At 44.3% G+C, this 14,615-nt stretch overlaps 1 pseudogene; it reads right to left on the reverse strand.

Moving 5' to 3' along the window:
* LOC117976220 (serine/threonine-protein kinase SMG1-like) overlaps positions 1 to 13,944 on the reverse strand; it is a 49,518-nt pseudogene extending 35,574 nt beyond the window's left edge.
* Positions 13,945 to 14,615: the final 671 nt, after the last annotated feature.

The following is a 14,615-nucleotide window of genomic DNA, read 5'->3' on the forward strand; positions in this document are numbered from 1 at the left end:
TAAGACAGCAGGTGGATTTTTTTTTTTTTTTGAAAAAGAAAAGGGAACAAATTTCACATAGGAGAAGAGTTTTTGAAATCTTTGCACAACAGGGTGGCCATAGTAAATAATGATGTATTTATTTGCAAAGAGAAGACAGAGATAACAATAGCAATAATAATAATGTATTTCAAACAATTAAGAGTAAATTTCAAATGCCTCACCACAAAATATAAGTAAGCAAAGTAAGGCGATAGTATGCTAATTAGCATGATTTAATCATACTACATTACACACATATATATAAACATTACGTTGTACCCTATGTGTACAATTATGATTTCTGAATTAATATTAGAGTGGGGAGAACAATAATGATTAATTTTTACTTCTTCAGTAAGATTACAATGAAAATGTAGAGAGCACTAGCATTATAGTAACTATACGATAGGCCACTTTAAATAAAAGGCATTTTTTACAAAATTTTTAGTCAATAAATTGATTACCACATACTTACGACCTATTTGCTATTAAGTGTAATTTATAATTTTAGTATTTTCAAAAAAGGAACATATTAAAATCCTATCAATATTTCAAATGACAGAATTAATCATTTTTAATAGAATCCTTACTCAGGTCCTTCAAAAACAATATAAACTATGACTTAAGGTAGATTCCTTTAAATCTGACTAATGAATAAATGTTAAATCTCAAATTTCATAGTCCCAGTGCTGGAAAACCTATATTTTTATTTTTCTTCACGTTTATACAAAGAACGTACAGACAGGCAAGAAATGTAATCAACCTTTTTAGGAAAGAATCCCAGGATTTGCTTTCTTTTCAATTAAATATATATGAATTCTGGGGGATACTGGTGATCATCTCTGGATCTTTTTACTCATCTAATGAGAAAAGAGTCTCATTATACAAAGAGGATAGTCAAAAAGCCTAATGATTTCCTCACATAAGTAGATTTTTCTGTCTGGCAAATCTGAAGAAGTCAACATAGAATCTGTCATTAATGCATTGAATCTGAACTTCCACTATTCAAATCAAATTAGGACCTGGAAATAAAGTGTTAACACTTCAGACAAGAAATTCCAGGGTTTGTATCATCAGGAATATAAACCAGGGACACTCTCAAGAGGCTGAAGAGCAAGAGTCATGCACTGCTTCAGAGAATTAAATACTCCAAGATGAAAGTTAAAATTTCAAACACACATATCACACATACACATCTTTTAACATCAGGTTGAAATGCTAAAGGGAACAGAGTAAAGGTATGTTTTCAATTAATAAATTTAAATGAGAGAAAACTTTAAATTCAAAGAGCTTCAGTAAAAAAAAAAAAAGAAAATATTAGCAATGTTATCAAATGTGGACGAAAAGCTAATATATGTCACTATGTAATCCAAGACATATTCATTAGTGGCGCCTTTTTTCTGGGCTATGAATATATTAGATGCCATCCAAAAACAAATATCTAGTAAATATTAAGTTTAACGACTTCTTAAAAACCTGTAGGTTCCCAAAGACATATACATGTATGTGCAGTGAGGCCACTGCTAAGCCTCTAACAATATTCTTGTAGACTACTAAAGTTCTCTATGATGATAAAAAGGATGATAAAAAAAAATCTAGTGTCTCCCCTTAATAAACAAAGAACGAGCATAACTTAGGAAGTTCGGTAACAAAAACAATCTATAATTCTGGTACCAGAAATCCCTCTGAGGCTGGGCGAGGTGGCTTACACCTGTAATCCCAGCACTTTGGGAAGCCAAGGCAGGGGGGATCACCTGAGGTCTGAAGATGAAGAACATCCTGGCTAACAGGGTGAAACCCTGTCTCTACTAAAAATACAAAAAATTAGCCAGGCAAGTGGCACATGCCTGTAATCCCAGCTACTCAGGAGGCCAAGGCAGGAGAATCACTTGAACCCAGGAGGTAGAGGTTGCGTGAGCCTAGATCGTGCCCTTGCACTCCAGCCTGGGCAACAAGAACAAAACTCCATCTCAAAAAAAAAAAAAAAAGCAACAAGTCCCTCTGAAAAAAGTTTTAAATAATAAACAAAAAAGTCTATAACAGGTTTTTAAATGACTATAAAGTCCTACACATATTATATGAATACCAACATAATAATATGAATATGAATATCAACAGGGTATCCAAATCCTTTTTTGAAAAGGTCTGAAAATTAATATGAAAGAAGTAATTCAGTATGTTCAGAAATCTGTTGATTCTAGGCCAGGTATGGTAGCTCACACCTGTTATCCCAGCACTTTGGGATTTACAAAATGGCATTTCCTCCTCACCTAAGGTCAGGAGTTCAAGACCAGCCTGGCCAAGATGGAGAAACCCCATTTCTACTAAAAACTACAAAAATTAGCCAGGCGTGGTGGCAGTCGCCTGTAATCCCAGCTACTCAGGAGGCTGAGGTAGGAGAATCACTTGAACCCGGGCGGCAGAGTTTGCAGTGAGCCAAGATCTCACCACTGCACTCCAGCCTGGGTGACAAATAAAATAAAATAAAGAAATCTGTTGATTCTGGAATATTTGCGTTTCATTCCCCAATCAGCAGGCATGCAATTGGCAAGAAGTGTGTTTCCCCAGGCATTCTAATGGGATGCCAGAAGGCTCAACCCAGTGCTTAAATTTTTAGTGATTACATTGCTTAAATAATGTAGACAGATACAATAGACTCAAGATAAATCAATGTGTAAAAAGACTTTAAATATGTGCACAAGGTATTTTTCAAGATGGATAAAACATATGAATCTTAAGTTACCATATTCCTTTTTTTTTTTTTTTTTTTTCTGAGAGGGAGGTTTTTTTCCTCTTGTTGCCCAGGCTGGAGTGCAACGGCATCATCTCCACTCACTGCAACCTCCGCCTCCCAAGTTCAAGCAATTCTCCTGCCTCAGCCTCCTGAATAGCTGGGACTACAGGCGTATGCCACCATGCCCAGCTAATTTTTGTATATTTTTTAGTCGAGATGGGGTTTCACCATGTTGGCCAGGATGGTCTTGATCCCTTGACCTCATGATCCGCCCACCTTGGCCTCCCAAAGTGCTGAGATTACAGGTATGAGCCACTGCGCGTGGCCAAATTACCGTATTCTTTCTTCTGTAGAAAGATCTGGCCACTCCAGTCCATTACGATACTGTCCTTTTGAGCCTGCTCAATCAGTTTGTTTAAGCCCTGCCTCAGGCCAACAGGGCTGCCATAAGAGGAATGCTTTCCCCAAAAAAACATCCTACAAGAACAGTGTTGCAATCTCTGGAGTTAACACTTAATATAAAAACACAAACTTGCAGGATCTCATTTTCATGAATTTACTTGAGGAAAGACACAAATATAGAGTGGATGCTATTTATTGATGCACTTAGTAGGAAAGAAGGGGATAGCAAAAGTAACAATTTTACCAGATCCATGCACATATGCAGGTTGTATTTTACTGGAGATGGCACACATAAAAATTCCACATAGTGGTAAGGATATGAAAAAAAGTGGCAGGAATGGGTGTGATAGGGAAAAAGTCACTGCATATCTGTACCTTGACTGAGGTCATGGTTACACAGGTGTATACATTTGTCAAAATTTACTGAATTTAAGACCTATACAGGCCGGGCATGGTGGCTCACGCCTGTAATCCCAGCACTTTGGGAGGCCGAGGCGGATGGGTCACCTGAGGTCAGGAGTTCCAGACCAGCCTGGCCAACATGGTGAAACCCCATCTCTACTAAAAGTACAAAAACTAGCCAGGCGTGGTGGCAGGCATCTGTAATCACAGCTACTTGGGGCGCTGAAGCAGGAGAATCACTTGAACCCGGGAGGCGGAGGTTGCGGTGAGCCGTGATCGCACCATTGCACTCCAGTCTGGGGGATAAGAGCGAGAATTCATCTCAAAAGAAAAAAAGAAAAAACACCACCACCTATACATACATAAATTTTATCTCAAAGAAGCACCACAATAGAATTCAAAAACGAATTCAATTTAAAGAGGAAAAGTACACTCGATTAATACAAGATGGAAAAGAATAACATTATAAAACCAAGTATCTCTGCATGAGCGAACTCCACAAGAATTTAGTAAGTTATACTCTACATTAAAAAAAAACAAAAAACAAAAACTCAGAATAAGGGAGCATTTCCTATACATATGAAACCACAAAATTTCTGTACTCTTTACTGTTAGGCCTCTACACAAGGGGAAGTATGTTTCATTTTATAGTTCCAAAAATAAAATGGGCTCTGAAAAGCTTCAAGATAGTCAAAGACAGGTAACCAAAATGATGACAATGTGAAAAGATTAACAAACAACAGCTCCTCTAAATCATTAAGGGTGGTCCAATGAAAGGAGCCTCAGGGATTTGTTTTAGGTGATAGGATAAGGAACAAGAGCCAGGTAACAAAGGCAGAAAATCCTAAAGAATTTAACAATTCAATGTTCCCAAAAGACACCATGGACCACACTCCATTTTATATGACACTTAAATGACATTCCATACATGTGTCTAACATGAAGATTGAGCAGATAAAAGGTATCACTTTAGTAATCATCCTCAATCAACACCAGATAACAAATGAGGGGCTTTTGCTTATGGAAATTCTCACATATTGAGCTGAACACTTTTACCTTAATTAATTAATTTATTTTTTGAGACAGAGTTTCGCTCCTGCTGCCCAGGCTGGAGTGCAATGGCCCGATCTCGGCTCACCACAACCTCCGTCTCCTGGATTCAAGTGATTCTCCTGCCTCAGCCTCCCAAGTAGCTGGGATTACAGGCATATGCCACCACGCCCGGCTAATTTTTGTATTTTTAGTAGACACGGGGTTTCTCCATGTTGGTCAGGCTAGTCTCGAACTCCCGACCTCAGGAGATCCACCCACCTCAGCCTCCCAAACTGCTGGGATTACAGGCATGAGCCACCACGGCCAGCCCACACACTTTTTCAAGAAGCAACTAGATTTAATCTTCCTAAATTGTGCCACTTTCCAGCAGGTAAAATTTCAATGATTCCCTAAAGTCACTCCAAATACACTTAAACTGGGCCAGGGTGGTGGCTCATGCCTGTAATCCCAGCACTTTGGGAGGCCGAGATGGGTGGATCACCTGAGGTCATGAGTTCAAGACAAGCCTGACCAACATGGTGAAACCCCGTCTCTAGTAAATACAAAAAATTAGCCAGGTGTGGTGGTGCGTGCCTGTAATCCCTAGAGCTACTTGGGAGGCTGAGGAAGGAGAACTGCTTGAACCCGGGAGGCGGAGGTTGCAGGGAGCCAAAATGGCACCATTGTGCTCCAGCCTGGGCAACAAGAGCAAAAACTCTGTCTCCAAAAACAAACAAACAAAAAGACACCTGAACTATGATTAAAGGTCTACAATAGGGTTCCCAACCCAGTGCTTCAGCTTCACCTCTTATTTGTATTACTCCTCATAAGTACTCAATTCCTCTACACACTGACAATTTGCACCTGGCCTTATCCTAATTTTCTTCTATTTTGGGGGGGATTCTCCCCCAAATTCACAGTGAAAATTGTACAGACCAATTCCATCACCCCATTTCCCTCCTCTAACCCTCCAGGTTTTTGTTTTTGTTTTTGTTTTTGAGACAGTCTCACTCTGTCACCCAAATTGGAGTGCAATGGCATGATCTTGGCTCACTGCAACCTCCACCTCCTGGGTTCAAGCGATTCTCCTGCCTCAGCCTCCCAAGTAGCTGGGTCCAGCTAATTTTTGTATTTTTAGTAGAGACGGGGTTTCACCATGTTGGCCTGTAACCCCAGCACTTTGGGAGGTCAAGGCGGGCAGATCACCTGAGGTTAGGAGTTTAAGACCAGCCTGGCCAACCTGGCGAAACCCTGTCAATCATGCCACTGCACTCCAGCCTAAGTGACAGAGCAAGACTGTCTCAAAAAAAAAGAAAGAAAGGAAGGAAGGTATACTGAGAATTACATCACAAAATCCACATGCTCTCCCCTTTACAAAGCCCTTTACTTTTCTCCCATAATAACTTATAGCCTCCTTGAAGACAGTGGTTTTACAAGTCATAAAAATCCTGGCCATGGCCCAGTGCAGTAGCTTGTGCCTGTAATCCCAGCACTTTGGGAGGCCAAGACAGGCAGATCACTTGAGGTCAGAAGTTCGAGACCAGCCTGGTCGACATGGTGAAACCCCGTCTCTACTAAAAATACAAAAATTACCCAGGAGTAGTGGGCACATGCCTGTAATCCCAGCTACTCGGGAGGCTGAGGCAGGAGAATCGCTTGAACCCAGGAGGCCGAGGTTGCAGTGAGCCAAGATTGCACCAGTGCATTTCAGCCTGGGCAACAAAGTGAGACCCCATCTCAAAAAAAAAAAAATTTGTGACCGGGTGCGGTGGCTCATGCCTGTAATCCCAGCACTTTGGGAGGCCGAGGCGGGCGGATCACGAGGTCAGGAGATCAAGACCATCCTGGCTAATACGGTGAAACCCCATCTCTACTAAAAATACAAAAAATTAGCCAGGCGTGGTGGCGGGCACCTGCAATCCCAGCTACTCGGGAGGCTGAGGCAGGAGAATGGCGTGAACCCAGGAGGTGGAGCTGGCAGTGAGCCGAGATTGCACCACTGCACTCTAGCCTGGGCGACAGAGCGACACTCCATCTCAAAAAAAAAAAAAAAAATTTATATATATATACATACACACACACACACACACACAATCTCCCTAGAACCATCAATATTTACTGAATTAGAGTATTTCATTACCTGTTATAAAAAACAAACAAAAAAAACCTTCCATTACACTAATTTATAAAGGAATCAAAACAAAATGGGTTGGGGGGTCCAGGCACGGTGTCTCACTCCTGTAATCCCAGCACTTTGAGAAGCCAAGGTGGGAACTTGAGGTCAGGAGTTCGAGACCAGCCTGGCCAACATGGCGAAACCCTGTCTCTAATACAAAAATTAGCCGGGCTTGGTGACACGCGCCTGTAGTCCCAGCTACTCGGGAGGCAGAGGCACATGAATCACTTGAACCCAGGAGGTGGAGGTTGTACTGAGCCAAGATCGTGCCACTGCACTCCAGCCTGGGAGACAGAGTGAAACTATGTCTTTAAAAAAAAGGCGGGGTGCAGTGGCACACACCTGTAATCCCAGCACTTTAGGAGGCCGAGGCAGGTGGATCACCTGAGGTCAGGAGTTCACGACCAGCCTAACACAGTGAAACCCCGTCTCTACTAAATATAAAAAAATTAGCCAGGTGTGGTGGCACATGCCTGTAATCTGATCTACTTGGGAGGCTGAGACAGGAAAACAGCTTGTACCTGGGAGGCGGAGGATGCAGTGAGCCGAGATTGCACCATTGCACTCCAGCCTGGACAACAAGAGTAAAACTCCGTCTCAAAAAAAAAAAAAAAAGTTGGAGTGAGGGGAAGGTTCAACTTAAAGATACAATTACTAAGTGTTTCATAAGGAATGACTTATTTCATAATGGAGTAGGAGTTTGACACCAGCATGGGCAACATGGGGAGGCCCCATCTCTACAAAAAAATAAAAATAAAAAATTAGCGTGCCAAGCATGGTGGGTCACACCTGTAATCCTGGCTCTTTGGGAGGCCAAGGAGGAAGGATCACTTGAGCCTAGGTATTCAAGACCAGCCCAGGCAGCATGGCAAAACCCCGTCTCTACAGAAAACAAAAAAAAATAAAGTAGCTGGGGGTGGTGACATGCACCTGTGGTCCCAGCTATTGGGAGGGTGAGGTAGGAGGACTTATTGAGCCTGGGAGGTGGAGGCTGCAGTGAGCTGAGATGGTTCCACTGCACTCCAACCTGGGCAATGAAGTGAGACTCTGTTTCAGAAAAAGAGAGAGGCGGCCAGGCGTGGTGGCTCACGCCTGGAATCCCAGCACTTTGGAAGGCCGAAGCGGGTGGATCACCTGAGGTCAGCAGTTCAAGACCAGCCTGGCCAACATGGTGAAATCCCATCTCCACTAAAAACACAAAAATTAGCCGGGCATAGTGGCATGCACCTGTATTCCCAGCTACTTGGGAGGCTGAGACAGGAGAATCACTTGAACCAGGAGGTGCAGGTTGCAAGTGAGCTGAGATTGTGCCACTATACTCCAGCCTGGGCGACAAAGTAAAACTCTGTCTCAAAAAAAAAAAAAAAAGAGAGAGAGAGAGAGGAAAAATAAATAAATTAGTCAGGTGTGGTGGTATGCACCTGTGGTCCCAGCTACACAGGAGGCTAAGGCAGGAGGATTCCCAGAGCCCAGGAAGTCAAGGCTGCAGTGAGCAGTGATTGCACCACTGCACTCCAGCCTGGGCAACAGAGCAAGAGCATATCTCAAAAAAGAGGAAAGAAAAGAAAAGAAAAACATAAAAACAAACATTCCTTTAGTTTTAATTTTTATTTTTTAGTTTCTTATGGCTGTTTTACTCTCCTCCAAGTAAAACAGCCATACACAATTTGCTGAAATTTTCCTTAGTGTACTTTGAAATCTGTGGAACAGAACTGGCAATCGCTAAATTCTATTTGACTCTAGTTCCATTTAAAATTAGACTGGTGTGAAGTAACTGCGGTTTTTGCCAAAACCGCAATTACTTTTGCACCCACCTAATATGTATAAAATATGTAACTTCACTTAATTTTATCCTTTATGTATTTCCCTATATTATGTACCTATGGACATCAAACTTACTACAGACTGATAGCAGGCTGAATAGACAACTCTGGTTTCAAAAATCCAGCTTCTCACAACATCAGACATACTAGTATACAGCTTTTCTAATTTCACAACACATTTCCATTTTTTGGTCTTTCACAATAGAGAAGATGTGTGTACTTTTGAATACTCTGATCTGTCTACAATCTACCAAAATTGGAAGGTGTTTTTATTATACAGTTTCATCCTTTTAGAAATATAGAAAGATCCTAAGTTTGGGCACAGTAAGACACTCAATATAGATCTACTACTAAACAAGTAAGACCAAGTACATAATTAACGTCCTAACACCCCGAGTGGAGAAGTAAAATCTACTTGTTTTCTGTTGAGTTGAATGCCTTCTCTTCTTTGTTGAATTAATCAATCTATTTGACTCCAATGTCAAATTAATCAATGTCACTTTAGAACATTAAAATGTACAATTATGAATTACACATTTAATTTTAAAACACATCATTCTGATCTCTGTCTTGATTGATACTAGAAGATTATCTTCCAAACTAAGGTGGAAAAAATGACAGACTTTAGCTATTGGCAATGATAGGTCATTTTTTTAGGGAAGAGGAGTAAAGAGGGCAACCTCCATAGGTCAGATATCCCTTTGTTCTAAGAAGCCACCACCCCTGTTTCTTCATATGAAAAAACCCAGAGACATCCAGTGGTTCCCAAAACCTTCTCAACTTTACGCTTGAGGAACCCACAGATTTCAAATAATACAACTGACCTAAGACCACTCATTTGTTTAACCATTCTTTTTTTAATTTTTAATTTTTTTTTTTTTGAAAAGGAGTCTTGCTCTGTTGCTCAGGCTGGAGTGCAGTGGTGTGATGTCGCTCACTACAACCTCCGCCTCTCAGGTTCAAGTGATTCTCCTGCCTCAGCCTCCCGAGTAACTGGGATTACAGGCATGCACCACCACATCCCGCTAATTTATTTATTTATTTATTTTTTAGTAGAGATGGGGTTTCACCATGTCGGTTGGCCAGGCTGGTCTTGAACTCCTGACCTCAGGTGATCCACCCACCTCAGCCTCCCAAAGTGCTGGGATTACAGGCGTGAGCCACTGCCCCCAGCCTATTGACCATTCTTAAATGTCGGGTGCGGTGGCTCACACCTGTAATCTCAACACTTTGGGAGGCTGAAGGTGGGCAGATTGCTTGAGTTCAGGGGTTCAAGACCAGCCTGGGCAACGTGGTGAAAACCCCATCTCTACAAAAAATACAAAAATGAGCCAGGCTGTTGGCAAGTGCCTGTAGCCCCAGCTACTTGTGGATGCTGAGGCAGGAGGCTTGAGCCTGGGAGGTCGAGACTGCAGTAAGCCAAGTATCTGTGCCGCTGCACTCCAGCCTGGGTGACACAGCAAGACCCTGTCTCAAAAAAATTGACAGAAGAGTTGACTGAGAGCACAGTGAATGAAAAGGAAGACTATAAGCCAGAGCCATATAAATGCTTACTGTTGGAGGTATGCTTCTATGGAACAGGGGTTTGCTCTCTTGCCATATGACATTCACGTATTCAGCCACCTGGAACACTTCCTGTCAGTATGTGTGAAGTATCATGTGTGGTCAAAATTGACTCAACAGTCATTTTCCACACCAACTGGCAAACTAACACTAAAAGAAATCAACAAGTATTGCTTTTTCAAAAGCCTAAATCGGCTGAGTGCGGTGACTTACACCTGTAATCCCAGCACTTTGGGAGGCCAAAGCAGGCGGATCACCTGAGTCAGGAGTCCAAGAACAGGCCGGCCAACATGGTGGAATCCCGTCTCTACTAAAAATACAAAAATTAGCTGGACGCCTGTAATCCCAGCTACTCAGGAGGCTGAGGCAGGAGAATTTTTCCCTGTAACCGGGAGGCAGAGGCTGCAGTGAGTCGAGATTACACCACTGCACTCCAGCCTGGGAGACAGAGCAAGACTCCATCTCAGGAAGACAAAAAAAAAAAAAAAAAAAAAAAAGCCTACATCAAGGAAAACAGAACCAAAACACCAGGGACAAAATGGTACATAAGAGGCAAAAAAATTTTCACCAAAATTATTCAGATGAACCATAATAAATGTGCCTGCATCTGAACATGTTCTAAACCTTCATTTAAGTAAGAAGCAAGATCAAGATCCATTCCGTCAGTTACCTGGAGTCTGTCATCTTTCTGAATAAGGGACAGAATCACCTCAAATTTAACTAATAAAAATTTATGACTTGGCAAACACCCCAGGTATTTTTATTGACTAACAAATCAGCTATGACAATCTTAGCAACAAATCAAGTTATGCTATGGGGTATGTCCACACTTCCCTGTTCCCTCTACAACAGGAGAAAATCAAATCTTTCCAACATCCTAACAAACTGTTACTCCCTGTAACCAAATGTATCACAGTATCGTCTACCAAGGCGTTACATCCTGAAACTTTCCTACAAAAAGCACAGCTTCAAAGAAACCTTGCAAGCTTTCTTGTAAGCTCCTCCCTTCCCCCATCGCCCCTCCCCAGAGCCAAGAAATAAAGCACTTGAAAGAAACAACATGGATAATATTTATTAATAGCTCATGTACATATTCCATAACTACATAAGCCATTTGGCTTCATACCTGTCAGCAATGAAGTCAGCTGGCCCTAGCACGTGGCTGCGACTCTTCTCTATGTATTTATAACTACAAACTACAATTTACACTTTACAAAAGCTGTAGGACTATTTGGGAAGGCACTTTATTCTTCTAAAAGGTTACTAAATTCTCTTATATACTTATACTGATCACAATACTGAAAAATAATAGAAAATCCATTGTCATTCATTTACCACCTGATTTGTTAGATGCCAGATAATCAAATTTCACACATTTCAATAAAAAGGCAAAACTAAGCATGTCAATCATAGGAAGAAAAATACTTAACTAATTTTATTTAAAGCACTCACAAACTCTTAAGTGGTACAAGACAAGTCAACGCTGTTTATCGAACAATATTTTTTTTTACGACTAAACATCTCAATTCTAGACTCAGGCACTAATTATTAAAGTCATCTAGTTATATACACCAATTCTCAACAGACAGTTTTTTTTGGAAAGGCATATTAAACAGACTAAGATGTGTACTACCCATTAGCCAAAGATAATTTTATTGATTTTTCTAATGAGTCTTCAAACGTTACATTCTAACATCTTAGCAAATTATTTCCAAATACTGCTGGAATTACATGTAACTATCAGGAAACAAAAGGGCTTCTCAACAACTTGTGCGTTCTACATTATCTGGCCAGTTTCCGGACAATTATAATACAGTTGTGCTCCAAAGCAGGAGAGTTCCATGAATCAATTGCCCCTAAAATATATTTCTGTATATTTAAGGAGTTCTAAGCATTGGGTTAAATTCCAAACAGACTCTGGATACAAGCATTTATTTAGTAAGAGAGGTTAGAATAAATCAATCCTAAATTAGGCACAGCTGCCCTCCCCCCATTGCTCAAAAAGACAGGAAATTACATTTATTTAAAAAGTTAATGTTCCTAATATATTCAAATCTAACTAAGCCCCAAAACGGTCTGAGATCAAATCCTCCATAAAAGAGGAAATTCTCTAGACTTCTAAGTGGGTGCCCAAAGAGTTCACTCAAGTGTCCAGGTATGAATTACGATTCACCAGAGTAACCGGCCTTGCACTTAGGGAAAACTTCCATCGCCCAAGACCAGAGTGGGTCGATCCCATCAACAGTCACACAATCTCATCTCATGCTCCACTAATGAATGTTCTGCCTAAAGTCAGAGCAATGCCTTAGCCGGAGTTTTGTTTTGGTTTTTTCAATATTAACACGTGGGGGTCACAGAAAGGAACAGAGGTTAGAAGAGCTCTCACGTGGCGGCTGAAAGACTGGGGAACTGAGAAAGTGAATGAGTAACAGGGAGGGTCCTGGACTCTCAGGATCTCCCAACTCGGGGTCAGGGGGAGGCGGTAAGTGGAATGCCCCCCCACCCCCGCCTCTTTCTCACCTCCTGGTCCGGACCCTAGGCCAGTGCCACCGCCGGGAGCCCCGGGTCTCGGCTTCAGCCCCGGGCTGAACAAGCAGGGAGGGGAGAGGCACTTAGGCCTCGCCTCCCCGCGGCCTTCCTCCCCCAGCCGGGGCGGAGGAGACCCAGGAAGCCGCGCCCGGCTCCGGTGGGTGGAGGGCCTAGGCCGCGCCTCCCAGCCCCGCGGCCCTAGGCCTCGGCCCGCCCGAGGCGGAGCCCGGGAGGTCGGGGCGGGGTCCCGGGCCGGTCACCCACCTGGGTTGCCAGTATTCCAGCTCCGCGGATAGTTGGTGCCGCCGCCGCCGCCGCTGCTCAGCCGAGACCCCGGGGCTCTGCGGCTCATTACCTTCCCCGACACGACATGGCCAAGCGCCGCCGCCCAGAGAAGCGCGAGTCGCCGCCCGAACCGGCCGCCGCCGACACCCCGCTCCGGCCCGGGGCTGAAGAGGAAGCCGAGAAGGAGGAGGAGGAGGAGGCGGCGGCGGCAGAAGGCGGGGTAAGAGGACGGCCGTTCCGGGTTCCGCCTGAGCCCGCAGCGCAGGACGAGGAGGCGGGAGCGGCGCGGTGAGAGAGGCGGATGAAGGCGAGGCGACGTCTCTTCCAGGGCCGTGCGCGGCCCACGACGCCGGGGCCCCGGAGGACGAGGACGACGAGGAGCAGGCGGTGGCGGCAGCTCCTCATGCTCACAAGGCCACTGCTTCCCCGCCTCCCGGCTCCGCCCGCCGCGCCGCCACTGTAGCACGGCAAGCTGGGAGCGAGAGGCGGGGTCGGCCCCGCCGGGCCTGGGGAGAGAGGCGGGTCCTGTCGGCGGGGCGGGGCCGATAGCAGGCCGCCCCGCCCCCCACGGCCCCAGGCTCTTGCACGGCGAAGCTGGGCATGGTGGTGGGCACCTGTAATCCCAGCTACTCAGGAGGCTGAGGCAGGAGAATTGCTTGAACCTGGGAGGCAGAGGTTGCAGTGAGCTGAGATCACGCCATTGCACTCTAGCCCAGGCAACAGAAGTGAAACTCTGCCTAAAAAAAAAAGAAAAGAAAAGAAAGAAAGAAAGGTGGTCCCGTTAATGTTTATGCCAAGACAGCCGGCATGACCTGGAAGTGTCCCAAGCCACAGGGCATCTTGCTTCCGGGGAGGATGAATGAATCAAATCGCACCTATTTTGAGGCAAGCAAGGACTCTGTGACTTCAGGAGCCCTGGTGGGTGGACAGAAGCTCCCTGCTCCCCCAGCCTGTCTACCCAGCAGCGCTTTGGCCAGTCCCATTCCTGTACTTCTGAGCCTGCCTGTCAGTCCCTCCTCACACGCACACCGTGGCTTTGTGCCTGGTACTGAGTGTCCCGGAGCCCCAAACCACAGGGTCAACCCCATGAAAGAAACAGGGACTCTGCTCCCATCCACTTGCCCCCACCCCCCGCGTAATCCCCTGGTGCTCACGCAGCCCCACCATAAAGTTTTTGTAGCTCCCTGGCAGACTTGTGCTCCTGTTTGCCAGATCAAAGCCCAGTGACCTGAGCGGCCTGTCCCCAGCAGAGGCCACTAGTCCCTGTGGACCCACCCCATTGGGAAAGGCATGGGTTGAACTTTAACCATTAGGCTCAGGGATTGGGATGAGTTTCTACAAAAAGAGGTGGGTACACGCCAGTCCACAGTGGTCCTGATCAAAGTGAGAACAGACAGCAGGGAACATCACCCTCTTCAGATTGGAGTCAGTGGGAACAGACCTAAGATGTTGGGGAGGAACACTTGGAAGACCTCAGCTTTCTCCTTCTGAGTTGAGCAGATGTGGGCCCCTCTCTGGAGTCGTTCGATGAGGCCAGGGTGATGGTGTTCTCAGCGTTCCTGTGCGCGGCGAACCAGCAGTAACACTTGTAAGTAGAGCCTCAAATTTCCCAAATGCAACTGGATCCTTGTCTTAGCTGATGGGGTCT

Source organism: Pan paniscus, chromosome 18, assembly GCF_029289425.2.
Source record: "Pan paniscus chromosome 18, NHGRI_mPanPan1-v2.0_pri, whole genome shotgun sequence".
Lineage (NCBI taxonomy): Eukaryota > Metazoa > Chordata > Mammalia > Primates > Hominidae > Pan > Pan paniscus.